This window comes from Bos taurus, chromosome 14 (genome assembly GCF_002263795.3).
Source record: "Bos taurus isolate L1 Dominette 01449 registration number 42190680 breed Hereford chromosome 14, ARS-UCD2.0, whole genome shotgun sequence".
NCBI lineage: Eukaryota > Metazoa > Chordata > Mammalia > Artiodactyla > Bovidae > Bos > Bos taurus.
In genome coordinates, this window is record NC_037341.1 from 11,082,834 (window position 1) to 11,109,613 (window position 26,780).

Consider the following 26,780-nt stretch of genomic DNA (forward strand, 5'->3'; position numbering starts at 1 on the left):
CTTACAACCCAGATTCTTCAGTGAATGAGATGGAGTAACTCAGGGTCCAGTAAAGCCCGAAGGTGGTACCAAAGTGGTCGAAGCAGGTATCTTGAGCCTTAAATGAACAGAGTGGTCAGAAAAGTGACAAGAAGCCACAAAGTAGACAGAAAACAGTGTGCTGACCTGCTTTGTGATCGTGTTAAAATAAAAACGGCTGTTGAAAAAACTGAGAGAAGCAATATCTTTAGAGGAGAGTCACGGTTCTGTTGTGGAAAAAAAGTGGAGTGAATGGGAAGAACTGTACGTTACAGAGAAGCTTTCTGGAGATAAGTTTCCAGAGGACAGAGTGGACATATGTGGAGGGGAATATGAAATAGAGCTGGGTCTGGGGCGGTGGCCAGCCTTGGAATTCAAAGGCATTGCTTCAACTCGGAACTTCTACATCTGGGAGCCCATAAGTGAGGTGAGATGAAGTTATTTATGATGAGGAGGATTTGTAGATGGTGAGAGTTAGGCATAGTGGGTGGAGGGCCAGGGTTACCAGGCTTGAGAGGCTCTCCCTAAGTCTCAGTATCTAGGACTTATGGGAACGTGAAGCGTCAGCCCGTCCCTCTTCTGGTTTGTGCTGTTTCATCTCCTGGTATTAAGATCCTGTCAGTGTATCTGCTTTGGGATAATGTATCCATGTATTTGTTCATTGGTTCCATTGTTTATTTGAACATACTAAGTGAGAATTAACAGGTAATTAGTTCATTAGGTAGAAGTTATAGAAAGCTTGCTTTGATTCAACAAAACAAAGCAAAAAACCTAACAAAATTTTCCTTCTCTGTTCCAGCCACAATGACTTTCTTTCTGTTCTGCTGCTGCTGCTGCATCACTTCAGTCGTGTCTGACTCTGTGCGACCCCATAGGTGGCAGCCTACCAGGCTCCCCTGTCCCTGGGATTCTCCAGGCAAGAACACTGGAGTGGGTTGCCGTTTCTTTCTCCAATGCATGAAAGTGAAAAGTGAAAGTGAAGTTGCTCAGTCATGTCCGACTCTTCGAGATCCCATGGACTGCAGCCCACCAGGCTCCTCCATCCATGGGATTTTCCAGGCAAGAGTACTGGAGTGGGGTGCCATTGCCTTCTCCTCTGTCTGTTTGGCTGCTGCTGCTGCTAAGTTGCATCAGTTGTGTCTGACTCTGTGTGACCCTATAGATGGCAGCCCACCAGGCTCCTCCATCCCTGGGATTCTCCACGAAAGAACGATGGAGTGGGTTGCCATTTCCTTCTCCAATGTATGAAAGTGAAAAGTGAAAGTGAAGTCGCTCAGTCGTGTCCGACTCTTCGAGATCCCATGGACTGCAGCCCACCAGGCTCCTCCATCCATGGGATTTTCCAGGCAAGAGTACTGGAGTGGGGTGCCATTGCCATCTCCTCTTTCTGTTCTGGAAACCAACAACTCAAAGTTTTTTTCAGTTCAGGGCCGTTTTCTATTTTCTCTCTCTGGAGTGTTCTTCCTTCCGAGTCTGTGCATGATCCACTCCCTCCCTCTAGGAGAAATTTTTGCTCAATGTCACCTCCTTCGGGATTCCATCCTCTACCAGTTTATTAAACTTCCTTTTGTATTCTCTTATTCTGTGCTTTTTTTTTTGGTTTTTATTATATATGTATTGGCTTAGGTTTTTGTCTGTGTCACCCACCAGAATGTATGCTCTGTGAGAGAGCAACTTTGTCTTATTTGTTTTCTTATCCATGATGCCTAAGAGAGTCCCTCCATGCAGCAGATGTTCAGTAAATGTTCATTATCTGATGGCTACATGCAGGAATGAACAAACTGGAGCTCTGATCTGAGATCCTGAGTAACCTTCTCCACAAGTGTTCAAGGCTTCACTTGATCACCTGTAAGGGATTTGTCAAGATGATTTTTGTATCAGGTAAGAGGTTTGATGGGGCTTCCCAGCTGGCTAAGTGGTAAAGAATCCACCTACCAATGCAGGAGCTCCAGGAGATGGGTGTTTGATTCTGGATGGGGAAGATCCCCTGGAGGAGGAAATGGCAACCCAATCCAATATTCTTGCCTGGGAAATCTCATGGACAGAGGAGCCTGGAGAGCTACAGTCCCTGGAGTCCCAAAGAGTCGGACACGGCTGAATGACTGAGCATGGTATGGTAAGAGGTTTGATGAGAGCATCTCTAAGTTTCCTTTCCGCTCTAGTCTAGTCTGACTATTTCTTGGTCCATTTATTGGAGTATTTCTTGGACGACTAGAAACAATGCTAGGAATTGAAAGAATGCTTGGGAAATTGGTAATTTCCCCCTTAATGAACCATGAAAGGGAAATAAGAGATTTTTCTCATCAAACACCTTATTCAACACAAAAGTCATGACTGGCTTTGGCCAATGCGTATGTGCGTGCTAAATTGCTTCCCTCTTTGTGACCCTATGGAATATAGCCCTCCAGGCTACTCTGTCTATGAAATTGTGGCAAGAATACTGAAGTGTGTTAGCATTTCCTATTCCAGGTGATCTTCCCGACCCAGGGATTGAACCTGAGTCTCTCTCACCTCCTGCATTGGCAGGTGAGTCTTGACCACTAGTGCCACCTGGGAGGTCCTCTGGGCAATGTGTGTATGTGCTAAGTCGCTTCAGTTGTGTTTGAGTCTTTGTGATCCTATGGACTGTAGCCCACCAGACTCCTCTGTCCATGGGATTCTTCAGGCAAGGATACTGGAGTGGGTGGACACGCCCTCCTCCAAGGGATCTTCCCAATTCAGGGAATGAACCTGTGTCTCTTAAGTCCCCTGCATTGGCAGGCAAGTGTTTACCACTAGTGCTGCCTGGAAAGCCCCTTGGACAAGGCTGTTTGTTCAGTCGCTTAGTCATGTCCAACTCTTTGTGACCCTATGGACTGCAGGCTTCCCTGTCCTTCACTTTCTCCTGGAGTTTGCTCAAACTCATGTCCATTGAGTTGCTGATGCTATTCAACCATCTCATCCTCTGTCATCCGCTTTTCCTCCTGCCTTCAATCTTTCCCAGTATCACGGTCTTTTCCAATGAGTTGGCTCTTCATATGAGGTGGCCAGAGTATTGGGGCTTCAGCTTTAGTTTCAGTCCTTCCAATGAATATTCAGGGTTGATTTCCTTTAGGATTGACTGGCTTCATCAGCTTGCTGTCCAAGGGATTCTCAAGAGTCTTCTCCAACACCACAGTTCAAAAGCATCAATTCTTCAGCACTCATCTTTCTTTATGGTCCAGTTCTAACATCTGTACATGACTACTGGAAAAACTATAGCTTTGACTAGACAGACTTTGGCACAAAGTGATGTCTCTGCTTTTTAATGCACTGTCGAGGTTTGTCATAACTTTTCTTCCATGGAGCAAACTTCCTTTAATTTCATGGTTCCAGTCACTGTCTGTAGTGATTTTGGAGCCCAAGAAAATAAAGTCTGTTACAGTTTCCATTTTCCCCCATCTATTTGCCATGAAGTGATGGGACTAGATGCCATGATCTTAGTTTTTTGTATGTTGAGTTTTAGGCCAGCTTTTTCACTTTCCTTGTTCACTTTCATCAAGAGGCTCTTTAGTTCTTCGCTTTCTGCCATAAGGGTGGTGTTATCTGCATATCTGAGGCTATTGATATTTCTTCCTGAAATCTTGATTCCAGCTTGAGCTTCATCCAACCCAGCATTTCTCATGATGTACTCTGCATATAAGTTAAATAAGCAGGGTGACAATATATAGCCTTGATGTACTCCTTTCCCATTTTGGAACCCGTCTGTTGTTCCATGTCCAGTTCTAACTGTTGCTCCTTGACCTGCATACAGGTTTCTCAGGAGGCAGGTAAGGTGGTCTGGTATTCCCATCTCCTTAAGAATTTTAAATTAATTCATTATTTTTTAAGTGTAGAAGAAATCCAAGGCAGAAAGAGAGCACAAAGAAAGGATGGGGTCTCTCAGTACCAATTGTAGGCAGTTTAGACAAGAACCATCCTGCTTTTCTCTAATTAAAAATAAATTAGCCAATCTGGATACATTAAAAAAAACTTTAAAATGAACTAGCAAGACCCTGGATGGCTTAGAACTTTAAAATCACACAGTCCATATTGTTAATGATCACCAAGAACAAAATGTTGTATAAAATAAAGTTGCAGGGTTGTTTGCAAAGCAGAAGATAATTGCCACTTACTGAGGGCCTCTCTGAATCTGCTCAGCAAAATGGAGTAAACTTGCCCATGTATAACAACTTCTTAAGGTAACAAAACTAGGATTTTATTCCCAGATATTCTTCCAGATGGATAGTGTGGGCTGTTTTCCATCTCAATGCTGTCTGCTACACATGTTTCTTATTATAATAAATTCTTTCTCTTTGACCTACTCTTTCCAATAGTTAGACAGACAGACAGATGTTGAGTTGGCCAAAAAGTTTGTTCAGTTTTTTTCTGTACAATGTTATGGAGAAAAGCAAACGAACTTTTGAACCAACTCAATAGATAGATATTTGCCTGAGTCAGAGTCTGACTTCATTACTTCTACTTGGGACTGTTCAATTCAGCTCAGTCTTTGTGACCCCATGGACTGCAGCATGCTAGGCTTCCCTGTCCTTCACCAGCTCCTGGAGCTCACTCAAACTCATGTCCATTGAGTCAGTGATGCCATCCAACCATCTCATCCTCTGCTATCCCTTTCTCCTCCCGCCTTCACTGTTTCCCAGCATCAGGGTCTTTTTCAGTGAGTCAGTTCTTCACATCAGATGGCCCAAGAATTGGAGTTTCAGCTTCAGAATCAGCCCTTCCAATGAATATTCAGGACTGATTTCCTTCAAGATGGACTGGTTTGATCTCCTTGAAGTCTAAGGGACCTGGGACTGTTACTTTACCACTAAAAGCTTCATTTTACTCAGTTTTAAAAGGGTGATTAATATATACACATATATCTATATCTCAGAAGATTTTTGCCCAGCTTAAAAGAGAGGGCCACATATGTGAAAATACTTTGTAAACTGCACCCTACAGCCCAGTAGACTGGTGAACTGGCTCCGCAGCATCACAGTAGCCTTCAAACTCTTCTTCCATCGTTATGAACTGTCCGTGCCTTAGATCTGCTAAGTGAAGACAATTCTGTACTTACCTTGTGTGGTGGTTGGCTGAGCAAATGACATCAAGGATGTAAAGGGGTGATAATACCACCCAGCATGAAATTCACACTCAGCATGTGTTGCTCATTATTTTTATCCTTCTCTTTTCCCTCCTCCACCTCATTAGATATGATCGTGGTCAGTGTTAGAATGAGATGTGTGTTGCAGCGCATATTCACAGAATATGAATATTTTAGCTTCATGGGACTTTGGAAATACTGTAATGATTTCTCTTGTTTTACAGACAGAAGCTAAAAACTAACTTGCCTAAGGTCACACAGCTGTCCTATGACTAAGCCCTGTCTGCATAGATGCTGAAGTTATGAATTATTATACATTTGAAGTATTATGAAATAGGAAATATTTCATTTTATTATGAAATAGGAAATATTTCATTTTATTATGAAATATGAAATTTTAATTTTATTATGAAATATATTATGAAATATTAAATAATTATTACATATAATTATATGTTTTTCATTTATACATATAGGTGAACATTCAATGGGAAAGTTAAATTTTGGAATATACACAGCAAGCGTGATTTCTGTTCATGACTGGTTGCCAGTGCAAATGACAAGTATTATATTGGTTACATGCCCTTGTTGAAACTAGAACATAGGCTACCAGGCTTAGAAAAGGCCACATGTCAACAACCTCCAATTTTTCTCCATTCTTAGATAAAATCTTTCAAGTTATATATCACCCTGGAAAGGCCATCTGTCTAAAATTGCTTAGGCTTGGGAAAGAGGTTTTTAGGTCAGATGTATTACTCTTATTCCACTTGAACTTTATTTTTTTCTCTCCTCTTGAGATCTGAAACTCTCAATGATCTTTGTCAGAACTCATGATCACAAGAAAGTTTAAAAAATACTTACAGTATAATAGCCAGGGAGCAAAACCTCTAAATGAAGAATTTCTATATCTGTTGCTCTGCAAACCATGCACCAGAGAAAGTTGGGTAGTCTTCAGTAGATATGAGAACAGAGAGGGTTTCTATTTGTGTCCTTCTAGGGGAGGCTTCTTTTGGAACTGAGAACAGCTCATTCCCCAGTCCACTGTAAAAGGGTGGTCTGTCAGAGAAAGGGAAATATTCTATGATATCCCTTGTATGTGGAATCTGAAAAGAAATGATACAAATTAACTTATTTACAAATCAGAAACAGTTTCAGAGACTTAGAGAAGAATTTACAGTTACCAGGGGCGATGGGTGGGAGGAAGGGATAGTTATAGAGTTTGGGATGGACATGTACACACACTGTATTTAAAATGGATAACCAACAGAGACCTCCTGTATAGCACAGGGAACTCTGCTCAATGTTATGTGGCAGCCTGGATGGCATGGGAGTTTGGGGGGAAATAGATACATGTATATGGATGGCTGGATTTCTTTGCTTTCCACCTGAAACTATCTCAACATTGTTAATTGACTATGCACCCATGCTGAGTCACTTCAGTCATGTCGAACTCTTTGCAACCCTGGACTGTAACCCACCAAGCTCCTCTGTTCATGTGATTCTCCAGGCAAGAATACTGAAGTAGATGTGTCATGCCCTCCTCCAGGGGATCTTCCCGACCAGTGGATTGAACCCATGTCTCTTATGTCTCCTGCATTGGCAGGAGGCGTCTTTACCACTAGCACCACCTGGGAAGTTTGGCCATACTCCAATATAAAATAAAAAATTATAAAAACAAAATACTACCAAAAACACCAGTTGCCAACTGAAAAACAAAGGGTGGTCTGTAATAGCCCCTTATGAACTGGAAATCCACTCTTGCAGCCCTAGATAATTGTATCAACAATAGAAGCATGCCTTGGGATGACTTGCCATGTTTTCCCCCTTGGAAACTTACATTCCCTTTAAAGTCAAAATGCCTCAGTCCCTGTTGGTCACTTGACATAAAGTGCCGAGGGACAGCTATCTTCTTTGAGAATTAAGATGCAGAAAAAGGTGATCAGCAAAAGGAGGAGAAGCAAGGATGTTATGTGTTAAATCACTGCAATTCTGAGATTGTTTATTAGTGCAGTTCCTATTTTCTCACTAATGCAGATAGAAGGAAAATATAGTATCAAGTAAATTGAGGGTTGTTGTTTAGTTGCTAAGTCTTGTCTGACTCTTTTGCGACCCTATGGACTGCAGCCTTCCAGACTCCTCTGTCCATGGGATTTCCCAGGCAAGAATACTGGAGTTGGTTGCCATTTCCTTCTTCAGGGGATCTTCCTGACCCAGGGATCGAACCCACATCTCCTGCATTGGTAGGTGGATTCTTTACCACTGAGCCACCAGGGAAGCCCCAAATTGAAGCTATTTATACCTTATAACTGAACAATTCCATTTCTAGATATATTCAAAGGAAAACCTTATATATTTGCAGAGGAATAGAAATGAGAGAAATAATTGTTTATCAGTGGAAGAAAGAGTACATAGATTGTGATACAAATACATAAATTGTGATACAAATGGATCACTATGCAGCAGTTAAAATAAATGAAATAGACGTATATCTATCACCATGGATAACTATCAGAAATATAATGTTGAGTGGGACAAATTATGGAAAGATACATCTAAAATTTAAATTTATTTTAAAATATGAAGAAAAAATACAGTATAATGTTAAAGTTGATAGAAATCAAGTGATGAGTCCTGGTGCCATTTGAAATATTTCACACCTAAAAAATGAGCAAGATATTGTTTAGGGACTTCCCTGATGGTCCAGTGTTAAGACTCCATGCTCCCAGTGAGGGAGGCCTGGGTTCTATCCCTGGTTGGGGAACTAGACGCCATATGTCATACCTAAGAGTCTGCACGCTGAGACTAAGGGACCCACATGCCGAAACTAAGATCTGATGCAGCCAGACAAATAAATATTAAAAAAATAAGCAAGATATTTTTTAGATTCTACATGTAAGTGATATCATACAATATTTGTCTTTCTCTGACTTATTTCACTTATTGGAAGGCATGATGCTTTCCAATGTCCATCCATGTTGCTGTAAATGGCAAAATTTCATTCCTTTTTATGACTGTACAGTGTTCCATTATTTATGTGTGTGTGTATGTATATATGTATACACATGCATATACATATACACACCACTACAACTTCTTTGGAGAAGGCAATGGCACCCCACTCCAGTACTCTTGCCTGGAGAATCCCATGGACGAAAGAGCCTGGTAGGCTGCAGTCCATGGGGTCGCTAGGAGTCGGACGTGACTGAGCGACTTCACTTTCACTTTTCACTTCCATGCATTGGAGAAGGAAATGGCAACCCACTCCAGTGTTCTTGCCTGGAGAATCCCAGGGATGGGGGAGCCTGGTGGGCTGCTGTCTATGGAGTCACACAGAGTCGGATACAACTGAAGCGATTTAGCAACAACAGCAGCACATTGTCTTTATCTACTTACCAGTTGATGAACATTTAGTTTGCTTCCATATCGTGGCAATTGTAAATAATGCTGCTGTGAATATTGGAATTTCTGTTAAACAAAAACAAACAAACTAGTGAATACAAAAAAGAAGCAGACTCAACACAGATAGCAAACTGAGGTGGGCAACTCAACTAGATAGCAAACTAGTGAATACAAAAAGAAGCAGACTCAACAGGAGACAGCAACTGAGGTGGGCACAAGAAGGATTGGGGTGTAAGAGGTATTATGTCTGGGTATAAGATAGGCTACAAGGATGGGGAATACAGCCAATATTTTGTAATAACTGGAGTGTAATATAGCCAATATTTTGCATATATTGTATTACTTTAATCTCACACTCACCCTCTCATATAGCTACTATTTTAAATCTCACTTTAAGATGAAGAAAAAATGCCTGAGGGATTTAGCTATAATTTACTTGGCCTCACACAGCCTGTAAGATGTTTGCATTTTGTAATAACTGGAATGTAAGATAGCCAATATTTTGTAATAACTGGAGTGTAATAAGTGGAGTGTAACTTTAAAAAATTATATAGAAAAAGTGGTTAAAAATTTGTAATATCACCTTTTCTATCCTGAAATACAATTCATAGGAGATATATCTGTACTCTTAATTTAATTATTTAAATATATTAAATATATATTAGAATATTTAAATAAGTATAAAATATAGTTATGTAGATCAGTGTAATGTCCTATTGATAGCATAAAGAAGTAAACATAATTTTTCAGCCCAGGTTTGATGCATGACATGGTGCTCAGGGCTCTTGCACTGGGATGACCCTGAGGCATGGGATGGGGAGGGAGGTGGGAGGGCAGTTCAGGATGGGGAACACATGTACATCGATGGCTGATTCATGTCAACGTATGGCAGAAACCACCACAATATTGTAAAGTAATTAGCCTCCAATTAAAATAAAGAAAAAAAAAAGAAAAAAATGAATAAACAAGATAAAGTCATCTTGCACATACATTCAGTACTTCAGGATACCATTGTTGAGTAATTTTAAACAATTACTCATAATTGTTTAAATTATGATTAAATTGTTTAATCATAATTTTAAACAATTTTCAGTAGTAGAGAGATTTGGTCTCCAGTCCAACAGAGAGGCTAAGTCTCACTAATAGCTTTTCACTGAAAATTTCCTTACCCTTTCAGAGTTTTAATTCTTTTATCACTTTCTCACAGAATGGATTGAAAAATATATATTGATAGAAACAAAATTAAATATTATACATTTTATGTAAAATGTCACAGTGGCTGGTTAATGTTTTCAATATAATATAGATATAATTTGTGCCAATTTTTTCTCCTACATTTATAGTACAAGTATTTTCTCATGTTATTAAAAGACTCTTCATTCATATCATTTAAAGACTGAATAAAATTTTATTGAATAAGTATTACACAATTACTTATCTATTTTGACTATTTTACTTTCCCACATTTGCTTCTATAAATTACTCCTTAATACACATTTTCTGTGCAAGTAGTTAATATTATATCTGTGCAAAATAATTATTAAAATTAGACTAAAGTGTCAAATGGTACTTAAGCTTCTGATACATATTTTTCAAGTTGTGCGATAATGGTGTTGAGCATCTTATAGGCTTTGTGACCCCAAGTAAATTATAGGTAAGTATCTTCAGCCCTCAGGCATTTTTTCTTCATCTTAAAGTGAGATTTAAAATAGTAACTATATGAGAGGGTGAGTATGAGATTGAAGTAATACAGTATATGCAAAGCACTGTTTCACCTTCTTCGATACAGTTAGTAGTCAGTAAATGTTACTTATTTTATTAGTGTATTACCCCAAATAGCAGTATGCATCTGTTAGCCACCTCCTAACTAGTTTAATATACAAAAATTAATCTTACTACTATTTTCCTTTTATTTATGTATTTTTTAACTTAAATCTTTATTTGGCTGCACCAGGTACTGGTTGTGGCACGTGGAACCGTTAGCTGTGGCGTGTGAACTCTCAGTTTGGCATATGGGATCGCTTGTCTGACCAGGGATTGGACTGGGACTCTCTGCATTGGGAGTGTGGAGTCTCAGCCACTGGACCACCAGGGAAGTCCCTCTCACTTGTGTCTTGACTTGTATTACTTGTGCTTATCTGATTACAACATAATTTAAACATTTTTTTCATTATATTGGTCAACTGAAATTATTTTATATAAAATTTTTTTGAATTTTTTATGTTTAATTCCACTAATAAGGCCTTACTTTTTTTTATTTTTATTTTTTATATAGTGAAGCTATTCATACTTTGTTAGTAATATTCATACAACTACTTTTCCCTAACATATAGTTTAGAGACATTTAGTTTCTTTTCCCTGAAATAACTTTAAAAATACTTGTAGGAAATAGAATTATAAGGAAGCAAATTTTATTTCTCAAGTGTGATTACATCCTGATTTCCAAAGGCTGGGCTGAAATTTCCAGGCTCTTGCTGAACTTCTTTCTACCCATCCCCTTGTTTCTCAGTAAGTTTCTCCCTTTTGTGATCTTGGCTGTCTCATTCATTGGTACTTCATCAACGGGCCATGCTGTCATTTCTCTGGAGGAGAATGAAAGACCTTTTATTATTACATCATAGTTTGAACCTAAGAGACTCATCTTGGCTCCCTCTCATATTTGTTTCATTTCCTCCCTCATACTCTTCGGATGTATCTCATTCACAAGTGCCTTATAGCACAAAGGTGGCTGACGTCTTGGACAGCTGGTATTGGCTCAGGGCTTCCCTGGTGGTTCAGACGGTAAAGAACCCGCCTGCAGTGCAGGAGACCTGAGTTCCATCCCTGGGTTGGGAAGATCCTCTGGAGAAGGGAATGTCAACCCACTCCGGTATTCTCGCCTGGAGAATTACCAGGGACAGAGGAGCTTGGCAGGCTACAGTCTGGGACACAACTGAGCAATTAAGCACAGGGCTGCTCCAAGGTTGTGTGGGAGTGAGTACCAAAGGATTCATCACGCATCTCTGATTTAATTCGTGAGGCTCAGTGTGAGATGAGACCAGTATTGAGATACTGGTAGGAATATGCCTAGAGATGGAAGTGTGGGAGTGTGGAGGTGGGGCTCTGAAACTGTATTCGTTTCCTGTTGGTGCTGAAGCAAATAGCCACAAAATTAGTGTCTTGAAACAACACAAATTTATTGTCATAGAGTCATACTGTAAGATATAGTACAGGAGGGGAAAGGCCTAAAATAAGTTTTGTGTGTCTAAAATCAAAGTGTTGACGGGATTGTGTTCTGTTTGGAGGTTCTGGGGAAGAATCTATTTCCTTGCCTTTTCCAGCTTCCAGAGGTTGCCTGCATTCTTTGGTTTGTGATTCATTCATCCTCAAAATCAGCAGCAAGTTATCTTCGAGTGACCTCTGCTTCCATCTTCTCACCCCTTCTCTGACTTTGACTCTCTGTCTCCCTTTTCTACCTTTTAAGGACCTTTGTAGTGACACTGGGTTCACCTGGGTAATTCTAGATAATCTCCCCACAGCAAGTTCCTTCATCTTTAAGTCTCCTTTTTCAATATATGGTCACACATCCACAGGTCGGTCTGGGGGTTAGAATGGAGGATCAAATCCATCCTTTCACAGTCTGCTCTCTGGGGCCCACAGATGCATGCTGGCTGTTATGCAAAATACCTTCAGCCCATCCCAGAGTCCTTATCAACCTGTTCCAGCATCAACTCAAACTCTATATTCCTGGGACTTCCTTGGTGGTCCAGTGGTTAATCCTTTGTCTTTCAATGCAGGAGGTGTGGAATCCCTGGTTGGGGAGCTAGGATCCCATATGCCTCGTGGCCAAAAAATCAAAACTTAAACAGTGGGAGCAATATTGTAGTAAATTCAAAAAGACTTTTAAAATGGCCCACAGCAAAATGATCTTTAAGAAAATCTATATTCCCATCAAAATATTGTTAGTTCAAAAGTCCCATGTCTTATTGTCCAAGATCTTTGATTAAGGAGCTAGATTAAGGTAGAAATAATTCTTGATTCTAAAGCTGTGTTCTTTCCACAATAGCTCATTTTTATTCTCAACACAGGTTAGAAAGTTTTCATTTCTTTCTCAGCTACCCAAGGCTCAGTTTAAGAAGCCTATCTAGAAAAGGGCATGATCAAAACCAGAGCTAAAATTTTTTGATTCTTTCTCTGATACTTTTAGTATATAACCATGGATATATCATGTGCATGAGAATGAAATTTACTTGTAAAATCTATTTTATAGTGAGAATTAGAGGTAAAAAAATAGAAATTATATCTTCTGCAACCCCAAATAGTACTAATCCTGCCAACTGGAAATGGGAAAAATCAGGAAGTTACTTTTTTTATTGCTTATCCCAATGGAGGAGGAAATGACAACCCACTCTAGTCTTCTTGCCCGGAAAACTTCATGGACAGAAGAGCCTGGTGGGGTACAGTCCATGAGGCCACAAAGCCACGATGGAGTGACTGAGCACATGCAGAAGAGAGGTAAGAAATAGTATCGTTCGGCAAAACAGAAAGGGAAATTTTGGAAGGCAATTTATCAGTTTTCCAAGGTATATGGGAGAACTAGAACTTTTCTAAGAATCAGTTGATGAGTACTTCAGTTAGATGATTTCTTGTAGAAATTTAAAATAAAGATCTCAATGCAAATTAGTGATAATCCACCCTAAACTCCTTTGGGATAAATCAAATCTAGTAAACAGAGACTGATCAGCAGAAACCAAGGGGAAAAATGTCCCTATAGAACTTTTATTTCTACCTAATTAGTATTCACACAAGCTCTCCATTAGTGACATAATATCAGGATGTCCTATATAGCCTATAGTATGTTGTATCCGGAGATGTTTAGGTTAAAATGTAGTAAATGGCACGTATTTCTCATTTTAGAGTAAAAGCTCATTTATACATAATATAGTCTTTTGTTAGCTTTGTAAAGTCACAGCCTAAACATTTCCTCTGGTTCTTGAAACATCATCATCACCACCCTATTGCTATTATTTACATCGTACTTTTATGTTATCAAAGTTTGCTAAGAATTGTGAAAAATGCTTTTCTTGGATTGTTTCATTTTCTCTATCTATATAATGAGGGCCTCTGATTGTCCTCATTTATCAACTGGAATGGATAAACTAAGTACACTTATAAGGTCACACAATTAGCAAATGGCAGAATCAGGATTCCAGCCTCTACTGGGCTAACTCTAGGACCACAGTTGGTCTATAACGTGGATATAGGGCAGTTTACTTATCTAGCCTCAGTACTACAAATGATTGAATATTTTGATGAAATGGACTCACCTCTGCTTTAATCACCACTCCAGTTCCACACTATCATCTTCTTATTCTTTAAACACATCAAGTTTGACTCTTGCCACTGATTTTAATTTATGCTGGAACTCTCTAGCCCCAATGTGTGGAAGCAGTCTGTTCCCTCATTGCATTCTTTTCTTTGTCAGTCAGTTTCTTTGAGTGCCTGCCTTGGCCCCTCCCTTCATTGTCTCTTTTCTCTGAAGGCTCATTTTCTTTTTAGCTCTTATGGATAGTTGGTTGGTATTATTATATATTTAAGTATGCAATCCTAAAGGAAATCAACCCTGAATATTCTTGGAAGGACTGATGCTGAAGCTCCAATACTTTGGTTACCTGATGCAAAGAGTCGACTCACTGATATTGGGAAAGGCAGAGGGCAAGAGGAGAAAGGGGCGAGAGAGCATGAGATGGTTGGATGGCATCACTGACTCAATCGACATGAATTTGAGCAAACTCCAGGTGCTGCAGTTTATGGGGTTGTAAAGAGTCGCACATGACTTAGAGACTGAACAACAACATGTATTTCTTATTTTTCTCACTAAATCAGTCTCTATGAAGACAGGATTCTGTCCTCCCTTGCTCATCTTTGCTTTCCTAGTGCTCTAGAACACATCTGTCTTAATAACAGATGCTAACTGGTATGTCTGTCATGAGTGGATAAAAGAATCCTTTTCCATATTTTAAAGTGTTTGTCATGGTGATTAGCATCACTATTTTGATAGATATGGACAATATGAGGTTCTTCACACAATTTGTACAGCTGCATTTCAAAAGAGTTTGTATTGGTTGAAATTTCCACCAATAGTATACAAAACTCCCTTTTTGCTGTTCCCTCATTGACTGGACCTGACCCAACCATAACAGCCAAGCTTGTGCTGTCCTGAGTAACCAAAGTCAGACACGCACCCCATCTGCCCAGAAGTCTATCCAAAGGTAGCTGTTGGTTTTTCTATGTCAGGGGTTGTTGCAGGTCATTCCCACTGCTTTTTATGAATACTTTTTCTTCTCTTTGCCTACCCTCTCCAGGAAGGAAATGCTGAGGACTCTAATCAGTCTTGGGGAAGGATTTGAAGTGAGACTGAGATGATAATATAATCTCTGTGCTGGTTTAAAGTCTGAACTTTGAAATTGGGAGGCTAGAATTCATGTCCTGCCCTGCCTTGGAATTCTCTAGGCCTCAAGTTCTGCCTCTTAGGAAATAATAGTCACCCAGTGTCCACTTCACAGATAGTTGTGAGGAATAAATGCAATAATGTGTGACGTTCATAGTACAGTGGCAAGTTCATGGTGTTAGTCGCTTCAGTTGTGTCTGACTCTTTGTGACCCCGTGGGCTGTAGCCCTCCAGGCTCCTCTGTCCATGGAATTCTCCAGGCAAGAATACCATTGTGGGTTGCCATTCCCTTCTCCAAGCAGGTCTTCCTGACCCAGGGATTGAACCTGGGTCTCCCACATTGCAGGCATATTCTTTACCATCTGAGTCACCAGGGAAGCCGCCATTACAATTGAAGAAACAAACACCCATTGCAAAGAAACACTACAGCAATTTCTTTGGGCCCAGCCAGTTCTCTGACAGCCTCTAAGATGGGAAGATACCATGAACTTGCTCTGCTGCAGAGTTGGCAGGAAGGGCAAGGAGGCCAGTGGTGTGACTGCCCTGGGCACTCCCTGTAAGCGGGGACGCGCATTGAAAGAGTGACAGATTGATGGGAAAAGAGAAGTCAGTGAGGCCTGACATCTAAAAAAAGGCCTCAAGAATGGACAGAGAGGAAACGGGGTGTCAGCTGTGCTGCTGACTTTGTTGTCTTTTAATAGAGCTATATTCCAGGAAAGAGCTTCTTGAGTAAGGAAGTTCCCTGAACCCGTGCCCTGAGACATTTCAGCAGCAGGTTTTGAAAGCAGCTTTCTTTGGCTGGTTATGATAGCTTGTGCAGTAGTATCTACTTTGTCAGCTTTATACGGATGAGTTTCTTTCCAAAAAAAAAAAAAAGAACCCAGCAATCTTGGCCAATATTTATTAGGAACTTACTAGGTGATTATTAAACATTTTCAATGAATTTCTTCATTGAAGGTATACTTGTCACACATCAGTGGAGTCCCAGGCATTGTCCTGACGGCTGCGGATACAGCAGTGAAATCAAGAGACATTGTTCCTGTCATCATAGAGCCTACTTCCCAGGGCACCAAATCTGCAACAGTACAAATTTGAAAATAAAATAAAGAATAATATAATCACAGAGATCTTTCCAAATTGGGACAGATAAAAAGTGCATAAACTCACGAAAGATTTCCACTGTATCTATGTATTGTAATTTAATCATTGCTTTATTGATGCCAAAGTGGGTTGCTTTTAGTCTCTTGCTGTCTCTCACAGTACAGTTCACATCCTTAGAGAGTATTTTTCTGCATACTGTTTTGCATGTTTATCATTGCATAACATATCCTCCTCCTTTTTCCGTAAGAAAGGGACTGTTTTTGCTATGCAGCAATTTTCTTAATATGTTTTGTTCCCATGGAAGTTTCCAGATGCCTTTTTCCTTTTGAACTATCTCTGTCATGTTTAGTCCTAGCTGGAACAGTTCCATTGTAAATGTTATTTTATTTTTTTAGACAAAGACCACACCCACACCTCTCTTTGAGAGGTCTTTCCCATCTTTGGGTTTTATGGGACCATATCCTTATGGTCCCCTTAGCCCCTTTCTCTTCTTAATAGTATCTTTCAGGCATCACTTTAAATATTTGGTCCCATCAAAAATTTTGTAACATAAATCTTGACATTTGTTGTTAAGTTATTATTGTGCTCAGTAGTGTATGACTCTGTACAACTCTGTGACCCCATGGACTGTCCTGCTAAGCTCTTCAGTCCATGGGATTTTCCAGGCAAGAATACTGAAGTGGATTGCCATGCCCTCCTCCAAGGGATCTTCCTGACCCAGGGACTGAACCCATGTCTCCTGTGTCTCCTGCATTGGCAGGTAGATTCTTTACCACTGTGCTACCCAGGAAATTTATTACTACTTATGTTATAAACGGGATTCTCATATATTATACTTTCTAACTGGTTGTTGTTTGCATTTGTATAGGAAGTTCTTCAGGATGTTACTGCATTCTCCTACTAACTCTAATAGTTATTCAGTCTATTCTTTTGAGTTTTCCAGATACATAGTCATAATACATATAAATGCTAATTCTCACCTCTTTCTTTAATTTGAATCTTTATTTTACCTTTTTCTAAGTCAGTCCTGTCCAATGATTTTGGAGCAGAGTAGAGCTGGCAGTGGTAGAGGAGTAAGTAGCATCAAATTGACTAAAGTGTGGGGAGAGGTGTGATGTATGTAAAAGCTGGAACCTACATATAACTGGAGCATGTGGGATTTCTACTAAGCTCTCAGAATCTGGAAATAAATTGTTACATGGTTTGGAGAAGCTTGGGTGCCTTGAAAAATGTCCTGTACATAGACAGTGACTTTGGCAAATCGTAGGGCTGGGGGCTCTATTGTTTGTGGCTCTGCCGTGCATTTTGCATAATTCTATCACCAGGCTTTTCACAGCATACTGCAATCATTTCTTCAGTTGTCATTCATTTTTTTCAGTCATCATCTGCCCAACTGTACAGTGAGCTCCTTGAAGGCAGGAATTTGTTTTCCTCTCTATATCCCCAGTTACTAGCAGAACGTCTAGAAAAGTATAGGTTCTTGGCACATACTTGCTAATGAATTACTAAATTGCCAAATGTGTGAATGAATATGCATAGATAAAGTCATGCATTTTTGTTGGATGTTGAATGAATGAGCAAATAGAGTCATGACTTCACTGGATTTCTCATGCCCCTAAACGGAAAGATTAAATGAGGCTGAGACCTTACTTCTTCTTCCTTGGGATCAGAGTTGAGGAAGTCAGTGGGTCAAATGAGCTGGCTTAGTTCCCTTGTCAGACTTCCTTTCTTCTTTCGGGATGGATGGTTTGGTAGAGACTTGATTTAGCAAGAACGTCTCCTTTACATTTTGATCAGAAATGACTTGTTTTTCTGGAAGCTGAATCAGGCATAATTTGCTTTTAAAGAACCCTAAGCAGATTTTTGCAGATCTGATCCGTATCAGTACTGTTTGTCCAAAACTATTGGTCCTCTTTAGGGGTTAATATCAGCTTTATTTAGGAGTGGAGCATCTGCTGTAGAAGTGGTGAGTCTGAAATGATACTCTCTCCTGCCATCCAAAGATGTGGGACTTCCCTGGTGGTCCAGTGGTGAAGACTTCATGCTTCCAATGCAGGGGCATGGGTTTGATCCCTAGTTGGGGAACTAAGATCCCAAATGCTGTGTGGCATGACCAAAAAGTTAAGAGTTAAAAAAAGATCATCACATAATGATTTTGTAATTACTTGACTACCTCTGGATAGTTTACATACATATACACATACACACACACTTAAATTAATTTGTTGCTTTTTTTTCCCATCAGAGAGACCAAATCATTGATCCTCTTTAATACCTTGTGGATTTAGCCTCCAATCTTGAGATGATGAATTCTGTCTTTTATGCTAAATGTGGCTCACTGCTAATGAGTGTGCTATGCCAAGGGTTGTGGCTGTTATGCTGTGGATTGATGTATTTTGAAAGAAACTGAGGTTGTATCTGGGACTAATGTGATACAGTTCTGCTGTGGTTGTGGGAAGAGGGAAGTATGGCTCATATACCCTCTGTTTATTTACCTTTTATGTTCTAACATTTGAAGACAGGAAATGTTTCCTAACTCAAAATCACCTCTCTCCCAAACTTTTGTCCACTCTGGCCCATAACGACATCCTCCTCCTCAGAACTCTTGCAGCATATGCTTCCTGACCCATTCCAGCATAGCTTTCTGGGGGCTTCTGTCTTCTGGTCAAGCATGCATGCCTTGTCTCCCCACGTGGATGGTGTTGGAAGCGAACTTCCAATGGAAATCTTAAATGGACTTCAAATGACTCAGAGAGAATTTGCATTTTGCCATCTATGTTGTAGTCACTGGAGTAAGTTATTTAATCTCTCAAGACCTCGTTTGCTGCCAGCTTTACTCTTGTCACATAATTGTGAAGATTAAATGAGATAATGTAGGTGTTTAGTACACAATGTTGTTGTGGTCACCTTGAAGGAATATAATGACCTCCAGCCTTGCAAATGTTGATTAGAACTTGTTTGAATGGCAGTGGGAAGCAAAGAGAAATACTGTCCAGGAGAGGGTGCTTTAGCTCATGATCTTTGATTATTCTGATTCATTATGTAAGGCCACTGGTCAAGTAGCAGATAACGTGTAGTCTAGTCCCACTGGTGCAGTTGTCCCAGTGGAGAGGGGCGTGTATCAGGCTGAGTTCTGCTATGAAAAGCTATAAAAAACCTAGGCAGCATATTAAAAAGCAGAGACATTACTTTGCCAACAAAGGTCCATATAGTGAAAGCTATTGTATTTCCAGAGTCATGTATGAATGTGAGAGTTGGACCATAAAGAAGGCTGAGCACTGAAGAATTGATGCTTTTGAACTGTGGTGTTGGAGAAGATGCTTGAGAGTCCCTTGGACTGTAAGGAGATCAAAACAGTCCACCCTAAAGGAAATCAACCCTGAATATTCTTTGGAAGGACTGATGCTGAAACTGAAGCTCCAATATTTTGGCCACCTGATGTGAAGAACTGACTCATTGGAAAAGACCCCGACGCTGGGAAAGATTGAAGGTGGGAGGAGAAGGGGGTGACAGAGGATGAGATTGTTGGATGGCATCATCGACTCAATGGATGTGAGTTTGAGCAGACTTTGCGAGATGGTAAAGGACAGGGAATCCTGGTGGGCTGCAGTCCATGGGGTCGCAAAGAGTTGGACATGACTGAGGGACTGAACAGAAATAACAACAACTATGTGAGTTCTTCTAGGCACTCAGTACATTTGATTCCATACTGATTAAGCTCTCTGCTGTTGATGATTTCTGCTCCTATACAAGAAGAAAAGTCTTCTAATGGGGGTGTGAGTGTTCTAACCATCATGATAATTATTTGTAATCAACTAAATGTGAAAGTTGGGCTTCTCTGGTGTCTCAGACGGCAAAGAATCTATCTGCAATACAGGAGACCTGGCTTCGATCTTCAGCTGGGGAATATTCCCTGAAGAAGGGAATAGTTACCTACTCCAGTATTCTTGCCTGGAGAATTCCATGGACAGAGGAGCGTGGTGGGCTACAGTCCATGGGGTCACACAGAGTCAGACATGATGGAGCAACTAACACTTTCACTTTCAAATGTGACAGTTAGGACAGGCTGATCATGAAAGGTGAATATTTTAGTTCCCATAATGGTAATTTTTCATTACAAATTAATCAGTTATTGTTCTAGCAGTCTCACAAACTAGGCTAATGCAGGGCCCTGAATGATGGGGCCTGTTTTTAATAAAATAAACCTACAAAGATGACCAGACTCTGAGCTATGGTGAATTTCCTAAGGTACTAAATGCAACACTGTGAGGTATTATGTAGGGCAGACTGTTTCCTTTTCCCCTTAGTATAGCCAGCATAGCCATTGGCAGAGTGTACTGAGATTCTTTTCTTGGAATGTCTACAGGTCAGAACTCCATGAGGTCATGGACTGTGAATTTGCTGTCTCCGTGCATTTATTTTCTCCCTTTGAAATTTGTCCCTTGTACCTCCTCCCAAAAGCATGGGAGGATATGAGAATCAAAATTAATAATGGATTCAGTGTTCCTTGAATACTTTGGAAATACAGTGGTGAATACGATAGACAAATCCTTGCTTTTATGAAGCTTTTATTCTATGAAGATGGATCTGCAAGTACTTTGCATTTTATAGAATGTTCTACGAATGTAATTCTTATTAGAACTCATCTTTTTTTTAAAATTTTATTTTTAAACTTTACATAATTGTATTAGTTTTGCCAAATATCAAAATGAATCCATCACAGGTATACATGTGTTCCCCATCCTGAACCCACCTCCCTCCTCCCTCCCCATACCATCCCTCTGGGTCATCCCAGTGCACTAGCCCCAAGCATCCAGTATCGTGCATCGAAGAACTCATCTTTTATTACTCAGTTCAAATGTTAGATCTCTAACACCATCTCTGACTCTCCCAGAAAAACAGAAATCACTGCAATCCCTTCTGTGCTTTCATAAAACCTTATACTTCTTTTGATCAGAGCAAGCAAACTCCATATTTTGATTATCTATTTACATGTCTCTCTTCTCCATTACTTTCTAATTTCATTAAAGGCAAGAGCTCTGCCTGGTTCTTATTAAATCATTGGCATCCAGCACAGTCCTTGGAAACACAGTAGTTGCTCTTACATGTTTGCAGTACAGTTTGAGGGTGAGGTTACAGTCCTGATATGATCAACGACCAAACTATTTCCCAATCACGCCAAGTGGTCATCATTTCACCCATAGGATTTTACATAAGGAACACATATAAACTGAAATATTATTGAGTATCACTGAATAAGCATTCAGTTGCCCATTAGAGGGTCCTCTGGCCAACACTGGAATGAAGTAGGTGAGTTAGAATTGAATCCAGTGTGGAATTTCTTTGGCTCTCACCTGTGTACTCACATACTAAATTCAAAATGTGAGGGCTAGGGTCTTCATTTGTGTCTAGAGAAAGGTGAAAAGGTCAAACCCCAAGAAGATCCCGGGTTCAAGTACCCACCTTGCCAGACAGAATGAATGGAAGAGAGAAATGAGAATAACCCAACAGGAGTGGGCAGCACTGTCTTAGGTCCGAGACAGGAAGCCTCAAATAATAGCAGCCTCCAAGTGCTGCGATTTTAACAGTCATCCAGCAAAACTACAATTGCTCACGTATGGATGGCTCTGACATTCCCTGTTGAGATAAGCCAAACATTCCTGCCATGGCCAGATCCCTCTAAATGAACCCTCAGAGGTCCTCTCAGCATTGCCTGTTTCTGGATACAGTAAGTTTCCCGCATATGAATGAGTTCTGTTCCAAGAGTGCATTTGTAAGTCCAATTTGTAAGTCCAAAAAAGGTAGCCTAGGTACACCCAACTAACATAGTCAGCTATATAGCACAGTAATATCATAGGTTTCTAATACTTTTCACACAAAGAATACATAAAAATCAAACACAAAAAATAAGGAAAATACTTTAAATCTTACAGCACTGCACTTTGAAAAGTATAGTACAAGAGCTGGCACACAGGGACTGGCATGGAGTGAGCAGTCAGGAAGTTACTGGAGGAGTGGGGGTGGATGGCAGAGCTGAAGAATCTTCAGTGAAGGAGACGCAGGGCAAGCTGCAGTGTCACTCACACCTGATGCTGATGGAACGCATGTTTGCATCTTTGAAAGCTCACAACTTGAAGGTTGTGAGTACGGGACTTACTATATTTGGTCACTTATTTTCACCAAGTCACAGTTGGGGTGGCTATTTCTGCTTGGACTCCTACCAACTCTTTACATGGTGTAACCCAACAGCGCCTCACCTCATTGCTCACTGCTACCCCTCTTATCTCCTGCCTCTAGGTTCCTTTGGGAATTGGAGGTTTTGTGGAACACAAGGCTGGAAGATATATTCTTTCTCTAACCACTCACTGTCCCAGGATGCAATTGTTCATACAGCCTCTCCCAGCACAGTTTCCAAAGATCAATTCAGCCAGCTCAGTAATGATTTATTGGTGCTCCCTCCTTCCCTGTCTTATACTTTGGGGAAGCTATGAAAGAAGCAATTCTAGCTTGGGAAGAGAAAGCTAAATGACCCTCCCCCTAGAGTTGGTTAATTAATTAATGATGAGACCAGTATTTAATGGAGTGCCCAAGTTTTCTGCACAGGAGAATCACCTGGGGATCTTTAAACATTTCTAAAGCTCAGACTGCTCCCAGACTATTTCAATCACAGCCTTTGGGGATGAGACCTAGGCAGTGATACTTTCTGAAGCTCTCCAGTGATCCCAATGTGTAGTCAAGCTAGGGGACCACTGAGCTAAGTGATAGCAGGAATAAACCAATCATTAATCTGCTGAAAATTTAAAAAATATTATTGTTCAAAAATTATGAAGAGAATATAAATTTACCATCTTTGTATCTGATATAAGGCAATACATACTGACTGCTGACTCAAGAGAATATGTTAGAAAGGGAAAAGGAATGTATGTGTCTGCAGAAAGCCTTGAGCCACTGTAAAATAATGTCTGTCATTGGGTGTCAGCTCAGAGTGACCTTTGGCATGGACAAAGGGAGCCTGACTGAGAAATCTGAGTGCCTAAGGATATCTGTGGCTTTCTTTAACATTTGGAAATGCCCATTTTGTCTCACCTCTTATACTTGGCATTCAGAAAAGAACTCTTCATTAAAAATCCGTTGATAAGATCTCTTGGCCAGGTCATCTGCTTTCAAGGCTCCATGGCAGTTGGCTGTGCTAAAGAAGACATATTGAGGCTGCATGTTTGAGGGGAAAAAAAAAAAAGAGGAAGTAGTAAAATAGAGTTTGAAGATGACATTTTATGTTTGTAGACAGGTAGGGCTGGGAGAAAGAAAGGTCATTTTAACCACCCTACTGCCTCCTATTCAATGACTTCTCCAATTACTGAGCTTGGAAATCAGCATGAATGTGAAAAGAATTTGGACTTTAAAGTCAGTAAAAATGGGCTCAAATCTAGATTTTTTTTTTCTACTTATTAGACTTATAAATTTGTGCAAAATCATTTAAAATTTTTTGAGCCCATGTCATCATTTAACAAAATGGCCAAGCATTACATTTAATAGGGTAATTTGGAAGAGTACTTGGAATAATGGGGAGAAATAATCCCAGTACATAGTAACACCAAGCAAGAGTTTCATTCTCTCCTTCCTTTTTGTCATTCTTTTCCTCCACTCCCATGACTCATGGGAGTAACTTAATGTATTTGCAAAGTTGTCTTTGGACAATATGATCCTTGCACAGCTAAATAAAGAATGATGTCTGACTTTTACATTGCTTAAAATAATTTCTCAGAATTATAATTGGTATGTGCAGTAGGGTGTAGTGAACAGAGCACAGTGTCTGACACAAACATTTCTGAGTCAGTGAATGAAAGTGTATTGTTTCGGGACTTAAGAGATGTGGGATCAAGTTCAGTGATAACTAAGCTGTGGTACAGGCAGGTAACATCTTTCTCATTTGAGAGACAAGAGAGATGGAGAAAATTCCCTCTGTTTTCAACTCGAAACTGCTGAGAGGCAGTTGGTGCGTGAACACTGTGACCCTTCCAGCAGCTCCTTGCTCAGCCCTCTGGCAGCGCTCACTGTTGTGTTGTTTCTAGGTGTTTGCCCTTTGGCTGAGCTCGGGCTGACTTGCATGTGCGAGGAGGTAAGAGAACAGGTCCACAGCACAGGCTTTGGAGCCAGCCGGCCTCAGTGTAATGATGTCCGGTCTTTCTCTCCCTGATGGTGTGACCTTCAGGAAGGTCCTCAGCCTTTCTGTGCCTCGGTTTTCTCCTCTGTCAAATGGGGGCAGTGTTGATATTTGTCTTTGCCTTCAGTGGTTATTAGGATAACTAACCAGGTCAAATCCTTAGGAAGCACATGGCAGGCTCCGAAAGTGTTAACTCATTCTCAGGTTTTATCTTTTGGTTTCTAGGACTTAGCTTGATGTCTGGTAAACGCGTGCACGCTCAGTCACTAAGTCGTGTTGACTCTTTGTGATCCCATGGACTGTAGCCTGCCAGGCTCCTCTGTCTATGGGATTTTCCAGGTAAGGATACTAGAGTGAGTTGCCATTTCCTCCTCCAGGGGATCTTCTTGACCCAAGGATCAAACCCATGTCTCCTGTATCTCTTGCACTGATAGGCAGATTCTTTGCCACTGAGCCACCAGGAAAGCTCCTGTTTGGTAAATGCTAAACAGAAAATGTTTGCTGGATGTATAAATGAATCATTTAAAAATATGCCTGCAGTATGTATGTACCTTATGAAAAGGATGTGATTTCTGATATGAAAGAATTGTTCCGATCATCAGGTCTCAGGAATCCCTGGCAACACTGAAAACTTATGATTTCAGAAGCTACGTTGGAGGTCAAGGGTTTTTCATTGGACAGCTTGTCATAGTACGGTTTGGAATGGGTCAGTCTGTAAGGAAAAGGCCTGGCTATCTTTATCAGGCTTCTTTATCTTTATAAGGCTTGTCTTGAATCTACATACTGAGAAGGACAGAGCCTGTCTTCATTATGTTGGAACTGTGGGGGTATCTCTTTCCTGAATGGGATGTGCACTCCTCCCCCTATGGCCCTTTTCTCCCAGCCCATTCAGTTACCAGCTGCTCCACAAGTTATCCAGATCACTAGTGTAAATTTCCAGCCTAAATACAGGGGGTGGGGTTCATGAACATTTACAGTTTGGAGGGGATAAAAGGTCTCCTAAAATTGTTTTATAGTGATATAATTCATGCACCATATAATGCACATATTTAGTGTGTATAATGTTTGTTCAGATATTCATGGAGTTGTGCAACTGGCAACACAATCAGCTTCAGAACATTTTTGTCCTCACCGAGAATTCCCTATGCTCATTAGCAGTGGCTCCCCATCTTATGCAACATTTCTGTAACAAACCTCTCTTATCCTTCTCTAAAGGGGTCCAGGAATGTACACCCTTGTAAGTCATCTAATAGTTATTGAAACTGCTGTGGTTATTGAAACTACTCTTACAGGCTTCAGTGGTAGGGAGACAACCAAGAAGGCAACCCCAGCAGCCCCAGAACTCTTTATGTTTTGGTCTGGCATCTAGAGAGATATCCTACCCCCCCACCCCCACCCCATTGAAAACAAGCCCTATGTAGTAACGGGAAGGAGCGGGAAGACATATTTGTTATATTCCTAGTATGCACCAAGCTCTCTGTCAGCTCACTCTGCCTGTAAGTGATGGACTGGCATCTCTCTGGCTTCAAAGCCTATATTTTTGAAAAGAGAGCATGACAGATAAAAACACACAGTTGAATGAGACCACTAGAAGTTTCGCTTTAGCCAGCTGTGCAAATCCCTGGATTTGCTGCATCCCAAGCCAGCTGCCTTCTACAACATGACTTCCTGTTGTTTCGAACAAAAATATAAAGTCAACACCCCCAAGACCTTTGGTCATCAGTCACCAATGTAAAGGCTTTTCTGCCCTGGATACAGTCAGCTTAGCCAATGGCATCTTTGTTAGTTGAATTTAGGGGGAGGCAGTGGTGGGGAGAAGGGGAGTCAAAGGGTAATTAAAGTGACTTACATTTCTCTCTTTCCTGCCATAATCCTGAGGATTTGAATTCTCCAACAAATCAAATTCAGTTTGAGTTTTAACCTTCGTACATGAAAAGCCAGGTTTAAAAATAGCTGTTCATGCCCCAATGATTGTAAACAAACATCGGAGGATGGAGTCGACTGAAGGGCAGCAGACATTACACATCGCTGCAGGAATGTGGAATTTAACATAAACGAAGGGACTTGGTACATATGTGCTATGTCTTCGCTTTGTATTGCCAGCAGAGTTCTTTGGGGGGAAGACTCCTCATAAAATGTTAGAGCTGCAAAGGGCTTTAGAAATCATGTAGACTTACTGCTTCACTTTAGAGACAGGGGAGCTGAGAGGGAGAAAAGGGCAGTGGTTGCATATCTAGTTAGTAGCAGAGACAAAGGGAAAATCTAGTTCTTCTGTCTCTCTAGTGATATTAAAAATATGGAAACATGCATTGAAACACCTGTGAACTTATTTCCCGATTAATTGGCATGCCACGTGGGATGGTTCAGGGCAATGGGTTTGGGATTGAGGGACTTGAACTTAAATCTCAGTTCTGCCATTTACCATATGGTGAATTGAAACAAATTGATTAACTTTTCTAAGCTTTAATTTACTTTTCTGGCAAAAATGCATAGCATCTTCTGTATCAAGTCATTGGAATGGTTAGATGGCATAACTAAGTAAATCTCATAGCTCATATCTGATACTT

The 26,780-nt window shown here is 40.5% G+C and overlaps 2 long non-coding RNA genes across 3 annotated transcripts in view; one reads left to right on the forward strand and one right to left on the reverse strand.

Annotated features, from left to right (window-relative positions):
• The window catches only part of LOC107133102 (uncharacterized), a 595,911-nt gene that overhangs the window by 288,131 nt on the left and 281,000 nt on the right, over positions 1–26,780 (forward strand). The window lies entirely within an intron of this gene.
• On the reverse strand, positions 15,843–26,220 carry LOC112449606 (uncharacterized). The gene is made up of 3 exons (XR_003038203.2): positions 26,063–26,220; positions 23,136–23,258; positions 15,843–16,023 (listed from the first exon to the last, which is right to left on the reverse strand). It is a non-coding gene; the product is annotated as an uncharacterized lncRNA (long non-coding RNA).